We start from the raw sequence: 8,351 nt of genomic DNA, 5'->3' as shown, positions 1-8,351 counted from the left end.
TAGTACTTATTCTATCGGTCACTTTTGCTGAACCACCAGTTACGGGGACCTAAACATACCAACATCGGTTGTCATGTAAAGGTGGGGGGGCGCAAACACAGGTACTCAAACACACAAGCACACACGCACACGCACGCACACGCACACACGCACACACACACACATATATATATATATATATATATATGCATATATGTATATATATATATATATATGCATATACGCATACGTATATGTACATACTTACATCTATGCATATATACATATGCATATGTGGGCACAGGACGTCACGGAATGTAAATAACATAAAAAACCACAACATGAGATACGAAATACGAAGACATAGAATATGAACTTTGTCTTTGCAACAACGAAAGAAACAAATGGAAAACAAGACAAGTAACATAACGAACGACCCTTCATCAGTTGTCGGCTGTTTTTCTAATCCGTATTTCGAGCAATTCAACGACAAGATACGCCTTCAATAAAATAGTTGATCTAGCAAAGTAAATTAAATGAAATTTGGAATTTTGCGGAGGGTCAAAATTGGTAACAAAAACAGAACAGTGAAAACAAACAGGAAGGAGGTTGCGAACGCGGAGAAGCAAGCTTGCACAAGAGACAGACAAGAATGCGTCTGATTCGTCCAGCTGAATCAGAAGGAAAGAAAGAAACACAAGTTAGGAAAAGTTTGCTTCTCCGCATTCGCCACCTCACCTCGTTTAGGCTAAACAGCCCTTCCTGTTTGTTTTCACTGTCCTGTTTTTGTTACCAATTTTGACCTTCCGCAAAATCCCAAATTTCATTTAATTTACTTTGCGGGAGTAACTGTTTTATCGAAGGTGTATCTTGTCGTTGAATTGCTCGAAATACGGATTAGAAAAACAGCCGACAACTGATGAAGGGTCATTCCTTGTGTTGCTTGTCTTGTTTTCCATTTGTTTCTTTCATTGTTGCAAAAACATGTACTGTGTCTCGGGCACTATTTTATTCTGTCAGTTGCTTCTTTTAAAAAATGGTAGCGAAAGATTTGGGAGGAAATTTGACTGGTATATCTTGAAGCCCAATTACCACGTAGAGACTCCGTCAATAGCTTTGATACAGAGATAATAACACTAAAGTATTCAGTATTGGTATCGATACTGAATGCTATAGTGTCGTGAGTCCATATTGTTTTTTTCGTCTTTGACAGTTGCAACTGCACTAAAAATAGAAAGTCATGGTTGGAGTGGGCTTTATTCCTTATAATCACTGCTTAATTTAAAGCATAATTTAATCCCTGTTGCTTTAAGTTTGAAGTCAGATATAATTCTAATAAGAGTTTTATAGATAAGAACACTTCGACAAAAGAAAAGAAAGAAAAACAAAAACAAGAGGTGAATGAAACAAACAATAAGTGAAAGAAAGAAACTGGCTCACTACCATTTTGTATTAATCAAAGTTTGTGGTCATAACACTGAGCCGTACCTCTATGACTAGTTGTAAAGAGAGAGGGTATTCTTATATCGGAGACAACTTGCATCCAAATGCTTACAACAAGATGGACTCCACTAAAAATAAGGACTGGGTGGTAATATTGATTTTGAATTTTGGCCCAAGGCCAACAATTTCGGGGGAGAAGTAAGTTGATTAGATCTACCCCAGTATTTAACTGGTACTTTTATTTTATCGACTCCAAAAACATCAAAGGCAAAGTCGACCTCTGCGGAATTTGAACTTAAAGAGAGATGGAACGTCTCTAGGTATTTTACCCGGCGTACTAACGACTCTGCCTGCTCGCCGCTTTCGGGCTGGCTTGTAATATTAACCCGGAAATAGATTAAGTATCCTACTAACTCAACCCTGTGAAGAACTGAAGGCTATACGAATTACCTCACACTCTTGATCATCGCAAATTGAAAGCGTGGGTTGCTGAGTTAATTGAGTATAGAACAAGCAGCCAAGATGTTAACCTTCCGTATCTTATCACCAGTAGATTTAAGTAGGCACAGCTTTGTGATATGATACATAGTCAACATGGCCAAGTATACTCAACCTCAACGTCGGAATCTAACTCTAGAAACAACAGCGGAATCTCCTTTATATCACATCTTGCCGTATGGGGAAAAAACAGTAAGAACACAGTGAATAATGATTTTTCATATAGATACTTGAAGAAAGGGAACAGCTGATTATATCGACTCTTGTACATAATTGGTACAATATGTTATTGAGCTCTGAAAGATTGGACGGCAAGTTGACCTCAGCAGGATTTGAATTGAGAACATAAAGAAGCGAAACCAAACCGGCGCTCCAATGATTCTACCAATCCATCGTTATCCATTGAAGGACGAAGTCATGGATAAATAAGATGGGATGGTCACGGATAGAAATCTTTATTCAGAGGTCTGCCCGATTAAGTTTCACGAAAACTAAACAAAAACAGTAACATAACAACGAGCGGCTCCTTGAGTCTTTGAGCGTCTAAAAAGAAATTAGCTTCAACAAATTAATCAAACTTACGAGAGGAAACAAGAGAAGCGGATGCCTTCTTGAACAAACAATTCTTGCTTTTCAGGTCTTGCCAGGTTACTCTATTTTGGTATTTTCAATATTATCAGGAAATACGAGGTTCACACTTCTCTAAGAATATTTTGAAGAATGCCAGAATTTTTATCGTGGAATCTTTCTCAACTAATTGCTCGCACCTATTTTCGAGATTTTTCGTCGTTCGTTACTTCCACTACGTTGACTGCACATTTGCTTTTAGCTGCTTTGCTAATCTACCATTTTAGAGTACTGTGGTAGCCCAAAATTTGTAGTTCATTCACTTCTCTGATCATATATGTATGTGTACGTGCCCGAGTGGTTAGAGTAATCAGGTCATGATCATAAGGTCGTAGGTTCAATTCATAGATCTGAGAGAGCGTTGTGTCTTCGAGCAAGGCACTTAATTTCACATTGCTCCAGTCTTCTCAACAGTAATGAGTACCATCCAAGGTGAGTGGGATAGCCCTTTCTTCTATCGGTTGTCACATCCAGGTTGTTCTGCTTAGTCAAGGATGATGAGACAGAGAGAATGTCTGCATCTGTTCGCAACTACATAACCACCTGAAACAAGTATGGTACTTGTTACTAAGCCATAATCGCTCGTGATTGACGGCTGGTTGTACAAGATTAGGAGGGTATATTTGAACAAAACTACATCCAGAGAACAGGGATAATAGAATGATTTCGATACTTCAAAACTTATCGATTTTCTGACCAAAAGGAATGTTTTGTTTACTTTTTCTTAGTTTTTCAGTGGACTAGTACAAAAGAAAACAGAATATAGAAAATGTTCTTAAATTGTTAAAATGATTCTTCCATATTGTATATGTATGTATGTTTGTGTGTGTGTACGTACACACATATATTCATATATTAATCTTTTTATTCACACACAGAGAGTGATTATTCCATTGCAGGATGGTTAGGCTAAATCTTGACTGTCAGTATATATATTCACCATACGAATTTATGGCTGATTCAACAAAATGCTAATGTGAAAATTATAAAATAACGAACGCAGCTATGCGCAATATAAAACCAAAAAGAAAAAATTCAATTGTCACTAATAGTTACTATTGATGAATTTGTAATTTTCAAACAAAATTAGTCTAGTATAGGGATCTAGCTTCGTTGTGGTGTGGTTATCTCCCCTGTCAGTATATGAAAATATGCTTTCTTGCAGCTCAAAGGATTTTTAACTCTTATTTCTAGCAATATAGGTGCTACCTACCACCCTCAGTCACAATTAGTGACAATTATGTATATATATATATTTGTATATATTATGTATGTATATATACATACACGTATATATATATATTCTTTTATTTGCTTCAGTCATTTGACTGCGGCCATGCTGGAGCACCGCCTTTAGTCGGACAAATTGACCACAGGACTTATTCTTTATAAGACTAGTACTTATTCTATCGGTCCTATTTTGCCGAACCGCTAAGTTACAGGAACGTAAACAGACCAGCATCGGGGGGACAAACACAGACACACAAACATATGCACACACACACACACACACACACATGCACATACAACGGGCTTCTTTCAGTTTCCATCTACCAAATCCATTCACAAGTTTTTAGTCGGCCTGAGGTTATAGTAGAAGGCACTTGCCCAAGGTGCCACGTAATGGAACTGAACCCAGAACCATGTGGTTGGTAAGCAAGCTAGTTACAACGCAGCCATTCCTGCGCCTATAAGAAAACTATGGAACACTTCACGAATTTCCGTATCATCCTTACGCAGGGGCCATGCTAATCTTCTCTGTATGGTTCCAGTTTTAGAATATGTACCGCCGTAGCTAGTACATATAATAATAATAATAATAATAATAATAATAATAATAATAATAATAATAATAATAACAACAACAACAACAACAACAATAAAATGCCCTGACGCAGTACCAGGCAGTGACTCTCATCGCTTCTGATCTTAACTGATTGGAAGTGTTATTGTGTACATGTTTTGTCTTTGTATAAAAGATGGGCTACAGTAAATATTCTGCTTAGTACCACAGATTTGCTTGTCAATTGTTTGAGCTTAACTAGTTGAACATGTCCCTTGGTGGCTGACGATATGTGCACCTCTGATCACGAGCAGAAGTAGTTGGGGAACATCATATCCATGTGTTTAGAGGAATTCTTTGGGGTTTAAATAACTCACATCTGGAAACATGGGTGTTTCGTTCATCATCTTTAAACAAACCTTATTCCGGGACCTTTTGAGCGGGATGGGCTACTCACCCTAATGAAAATTCTACCTCGGCCTCACCTGTAAGGTCATGTTTTGTTTATCTTGATATAAGATTATCATGTCGCGCACATGTGGTTGTAATAGTTTACTTTTATCAGACAGGTAGTCATGATGGGTATATTGGGCTTCGTATAAGTGTTCCCCATTGTCACTTTGATGGCATACGCTGCTCTCGCTCAATAATAATAATAATAATAATAATAATAATAATATATCCTACGAGAGGGAAAAGTGTCCGAAACCGAAATAGACAAGGTATTAGATAAAATACACACGGAAAATAAAAGAAAACACCTCATAACTCAAATCACTGGGTCGCAGGCAGGCTAAAACAGCACATCAGACATTGTATCTCCGGAAACGCATCAGACACCACAAAAGAAAGAAGGGAACACAACAGAGATAACACTGCAAACAGTAAATAAAAGGCTAAACCAAAGTAAAATCTCTACACAGCTACCCAACCCAGAAATCAATAGAACAGCACAGCAAACCAACAACACACATAGACAAGCGAAAACTGAAGCACAAAGCAACAAACAAAATAACACACACTATCACACACCAGCTATAACCGAGGGTAGAGACGAACCGACTGTAGAAATAACAAAAGTAAAAGATTAGTTCTTTTACTTTTGTTATTTCTTCAGTCAGTTCGTCTCTACCCTCGGTTATAGACATCACACAGTCGATAAATATGGACCAGCATAAACGCCTTCCCAGGCTATAGAAAAATAAACAGCTGATAAAATAAACAGATAGATAAATACAACAGAGCCTTAGATGTAATAATGACCATATCAAAAGGTACACTAAATATCAACAAACTAAATGACTTGATCAACTCAACAGCTGTAGTGATATCCAGGAAATCTGAACTTGACCCTTACAAAGAAAAAAAAAATTTCCAACCAAATTTCAAACCCCAAAATGGGGTCATAATAAATAAAATTCAAAAACGAAAGAAAGACCTCTCACTAGCTTGTGAATTAGAGAAAACGGGATCAATATGAAAAATATATTTAAAAAATGACCCATATAACAAAACAATACAACATAAAAAATAAAGAAGATACCTGGGAGGTAAAAGAAAAAATAAACAGGGCATAGCAGCAAAATCTTGCCGCATAATAGAGAATTCGAAATAAACACAAAAAGATTTTATAGAAAGTTAAACAAAAAAACCTATATCAATAGATGCCATACCAACAACATAAGCGATTCAGTGATACCAGGAAGCAATATGGAGCAAACCAAAAAACACAACAAAAAGAAAACACTTTTCTCTAAACACAACGAGGCGACAAAATACAAAACAGAAACAAACTACACTGACACACTGACCTCAGATGACAACATTGCAGAAACGGCTAAAGAGGCAAAAAAACAACATGAAAACAGAATTATAAAAGATTCTGAAGAAGAAATGGAGAGAAAAATCTCTTCATGGCCATTACCCTGCAAGGCTTGACAGAGAGGAAGTGAGCCTAAGTAAAAGCCAACAATGGCTCAAAAGCTCTGGACTAAAAGCTGAAACAGAAGGACTGATTCTCGATGCACAAGACCAATGCCTGACTACAAACAGTTATAAAAACAAAATAATGAAAACAGGCTTCAACACCAAATGCAGAATGTGCAACCAGCACAATGAGACAGTTGACCAATCCTTGCCAAGTCTGAATATATATACAGACACAACAGAGTAAGTAGTTATATCCACTGGACAATACGCCAACATTACAACATTAAAATTGACAACAGGTAGTATGAGCATGTGCCAAGCAAGGTACAAGACAATGATCAGGTCACAATCAACTGGGACATGCTGGTTCAAACCGACAAAGAAATAAAAGCTAATCGCCCAGACATAATAGTCAGGGGTTGGGGAAAAAACACCTGCAGTCCCTTCTGATCAAAATATCGTCAAAAAGAAGTGGGGAAATTGTCAAATTACAAAGTCCTCGAAATTGAAGTATTCAATATGTGTGACAGGAAGGTAAAAACAATACCAATAATAATCGGAGCTGGCAGAAACGTTAGCACGCCGGGCGAAATGCTTGGCAGTATTTCGTCTGCCGTTACGTTCTGAGTTCAAATTCCGCCGAGGTCGACTTTGCCTTTCATCCTTTCGGGGTCGGTTAAATAAGTACCAGTTATGCACTGGGGTCGATGTAATCGACTCCATCCCTTTGTCTGTCCTTGTCTATCCCCTCTATGTTTAGACCCCCGTGGGCAATAAAGACATAATAATCGGAGCATTAAAACAACATAAAAGAACATATGAATAAAACCGTAGAAGCTATACCTGGATTCTCAACACTACACACTGTCCAGAAAACAGCCCTGCTGGAAATAGCCCACATCCTACGCAAGACACTATCAATCCAATAATACAACCTAAACAAAATAAACACCCACAAATACAAGACATACTCTATACAGCATTTACCAAGTGAAATAAACTTCCACGAGCAAGCCAAAACACCAATCCATTGCACACTCAACACACATACAAGCAGTAACACAACAAAAGACTGTACCACACCTCAAGAGAGAGAAAAAAAACTAACACAATACAGTACCAGGAAGAGTTTGCACACCCACAACAGCAGAAAAGAACACACAATGCTGCACACACCCCAGCAACACGGTGGTGTAGCAGATGATGCAGTAGAAATTTGCCTCAATCTACCAAATATTGAACAGTTGAAGAAGAAGAAGAAGAAGAAGAAGAAGAAGAAGAAGAAGAAGAAGAAGAAGAAGAAGAAGAAGAATTGAGGGAATCGGGTACTTAAATAATATGCACCTGGTAGGGTTGGATTAACCTGTTGTCACCACCTATGGTCAATGAAATATCTAGTAGAATGTTCAGGTTATACAGACAGAGAAAACGATCCCTACGAGTATTTAGCGCCTAAGAGTTGGTCCAAAGCATACGCTGTGGTGATCATACGTTATTTCGTATACTCTAGGGTGTCCAGCGTGTCGTGAATCCCTATGGTGTATTATAAGCAAATGAATAATAACAGGTGATCGATAAAAGTCAGTTCATTACAGCTGACCATTAAACATGGTCAGCTTCAGCTGGCTCCAGGTATGTTCTTGCTGTGTTCTTGAGCTATTCTACTATTGTTTTGAAATGATATGTTTTATCTGATGATTACGGTTATTTTTACAATGATGAAATGTAGTCATTCTTCTATTAAACATGCGTAAGAAACAGCTGGAATGAACTGACCATTTTCCATCGTCTATTATTATTCATTTGCTCATATATTGTTTATAATAATATCGGTAGCTTAGCATGCGTAAAAAAACTCATAACGGTAAAAGATTATCAATTAATAATTAAGGGCACTAACAAGCAGTACAGGCACGCTAAATATAGTGAGGCTTGGGGATTTTTATTCATTTACTCGCTTTCACTTTTGTGTTTAAGTGAAAATTTCTGGTTTAGTAATTTTGACTGCTATACTTAACATACCGGTTCTGCTTGTTAGTAGCCTTAATTATTAACTAATATATATATATATATATATATATATATATATATA

General features: G+C 37.3%; 1 long non-coding RNA gene and 1 other non-coding gene across 2 annotated transcripts in view; one reads left to right on the top strand and one right to left on the bottom strand.

The window, feature by feature from the left end:
* LOC106868903 (uncharacterized) overlaps positions 1 to 8,351 on the top strand; it is an 80,779-nt gene that overhangs the window by 34,862 nt on the left and 37,566 nt on the right. The window lies entirely within an intron of this gene.
* LOC128250380 (U6 spliceosomal RNA) lies at positions 4,243 to 4,349 on the bottom strand. Its single transcript, XR_008266409.1, has one exon. It is a non-coding gene; the product is annotated as a U6 spliceosomal RNA (small nuclear RNA).

This window comes from Octopus bimaculoides, chromosome 20, assembly GCF_001194135.2.
Source record: "Octopus bimaculoides isolate UCB-OBI-ISO-001 chromosome 20, ASM119413v2, whole genome shotgun sequence".
Taxonomy (NCBI): Eukaryota; Metazoa; Mollusca; class Cephalopoda; order Octopoda; family Octopodidae; genus Octopus; species Octopus bimaculoides.
This window is presented reverse-complemented; position numbering and strand designations above follow the sequence as displayed.